We start from the raw sequence: 2,500 nt of genomic DNA, 5'->3' as shown, positions 1-2,500 counted from the left end.
CCAGCCACCGAGAAAAGGGTGCGCTCCGACCGGCCCCGCACCGCTCTTTCTTGGCTCATTCGAAATTACTGTCTTTCGCTCTGACATGCCTTACCTAGGGTTAGGTTAGTATGCTTGCACGTTTGTACTTTAACTTTTTTCGGCTCGGCTTCTTTCGACGCCGATGCCGGCGACGCAGCACTCTCTCGCCCGCCAGCCACCGAGAAAAGGGTGCGCTCCGACCGGCCCCGCACCGCTCTTTCTTGGCTCATTCGAGTTTACTGTCTTTCGCTCTGACATGCCTTACCTAGAGTTAGGTTAGTATGCTTGCACGTTTGTACTTTAACTTTTTTCGGCTCGGCTTCTTTCGACGCCGATGCCGGCGACGCAGCACTCTCTCGCCCGCCAGCCACCGAGAAAAGGGTGCGCTCCGACCGGCCCCGCACCGCTCTTTCTTGGCTCATTCGAAATTACTGTCTTTCGCTCTGACATGCCTTACCTAGGGCTAGGTTAGTATGCTTGCACGTTTGTACTTTAACTTTTTTCGGCTCGGCTTCTTTCGACGCCGATGCCGGCGACGCAGCACTCTCTCGCCCGCCAGCCACCGAGAAAAGGGTGCGCTCCGACCGGCCCCGCACCGCTCTTTCATGGCTCATTCGAGTTTACTGTCTTTCGCTCTGACATGCCTTACCTAGGGTTAGGTTAGTATGCTTGCACGTTTGTACTTTAACTTTTTTCGGCTCGGCTTCTTTCGACGCCGATGCCGGCGACGCAGCACTCTCTCGCCCGCCAGCCACCGAGAAAAGGGTGCGCTCCGACCGGCCCCGCACCGCTCTTTCTTGGCTCATTCGAAATTACTGTCTTTCGCTCTGACATGCCTTACCTAGGGTTAGGTTAGTATGCTTGCACGTTTGTACTTTAACTTTTTTCGGCTCGGCTTCTTTCGACGCCGATGCCGGCGACGCAGCACTCTCTCGCCCGCCAGCCACCGAGAAAAGGGTGCGCTCCGACCGTCCCCGCACCGCTCTTTCATGGCTCATTCGAGTTTACTGTCTTTCGCTCTGACATGCCTTACCTAGGGTTAGGTTAGTATGCTTGCACGTTTGTACTTTAACTTTTTTTGGCTCGGCTTCTTTCGACGCCGATGCCGGCGACGCAGCACTCTCTCGCCCGCCAGCCACCGAGAAAAGGGTGCGCTCCGACCGGCCCCGCACCGCTCTTTCTTGGCTCATTCGAAATTACTGTCTTTCGCTCTGACATGCCTTACCTAGGGTTAGGTTAGTATGCTTGCACGTTTGTACTTTAACTTTTTTCGGCTCGGCTTCTTTCGACGCCGATGCCGGCGACGCAGCACTCTCTCGCCCGCCAGCCACCGAGAAAAGGGTGCGCTCCGACCGGCCCCGCACCGCTCTTTCTTGGCTCATTCGAGTTTACTGTCTTTCGCTCTGACATGCCTTACCTAGGGTTAGGTTAGTATGCTTGCACGTTTGTACTTTAACTTTTTTCGGCTCGGCTTCTTTCGACGCCGATGCCGGCGACGCAGCACTCTCTCGCCCGCCAGCCACCGAGAAAAGGGTGCGCTCCGACCGGCCCCGCACCGCTCTTTCTTGGCTCATTCGAAATTACTGTCTTTCGCTCTGACATGCCTTACCTAGGGCTAGGTTAGTATGCTTGCACGTTTGTACTTTAACTTTTTTCGGCTCGGCTTCTTTCGACGCCGATGCCGGCGACGCAGCACTCTCTCGCCCGCCAGCCACCGAGAAAAGGGTGCGCTCCGACCGGCCCCGCACCGCTCTTTCTTGGCTCATTCGAGTTTACTGTCTTTCGCTCTGACATGCCTTACCTAGGGTTAGGTTAGTATGCTTGCACGTTTGTACTTTAACTTTTTTTGGCTCGGCTTCTTTCGACGCCGATGCCGGCGACGCAGCACTCTCTCGCCCGCCAGCCACCGAGAAAAGGGTGCGCTCCGACCGGCCCCGCACCGCTCTTTCTTGGCTCATTCGAAATTACTGTCTTTCGCTCTGACATGCCTTACCTAGGGCTAGGTTAGTATGCTTGCACGTTTGTACTTTAACTTTTTTTGGCTCGGCTTCTTTCGACGCCGATGCCGGCGACGCAGCACTCTCTCGCCCGCCAGCCACCGAGAAAAGGGTGCGCTCCGACCGGCCCCGCACCGCTCTTTCTTGGCTCATTCGAAATTACTGTCTTTCGCTCTGGCATGCCTTACCTAGGGTTAGGTTAGTATGCTTGCACGTTTGTACTTTAACTTTTTTTGGCTCGGCTTCTTTCGACGCCGATGCCGGCGACGCAGCACTCTCTCGCCCGCCAGCCACCGAGAAAAGGGTTCGCTCCGACCGGCCCCGCACCGCTCTTTCTTGGCTCATTCGAAATTACTGTCTTTCGCTCTGACATGCCTTACCTAGGGTTAGGTTAGTATGCTTGCACGTTTGTACTTTAACTTTTTTCGGCTCGGCTTCTTTCGACGCCGATGCCGGCGACGCAGCACTCTCTCGCCCGCCAG

Source organism: Styela clava, chromosome 5 (genome assembly GCF_964204865.1).
Source record: "Styela clava chromosome 5, kaStyClav1.hap1.2, whole genome shotgun sequence".
NCBI classification, from domain to species: Eukaryota; Metazoa; Chordata; class Ascidiacea; order Stolidobranchia; family Styelidae; genus Styela; species Styela clava.
This window is presented reverse-complemented; position numbering follows the sequence as displayed.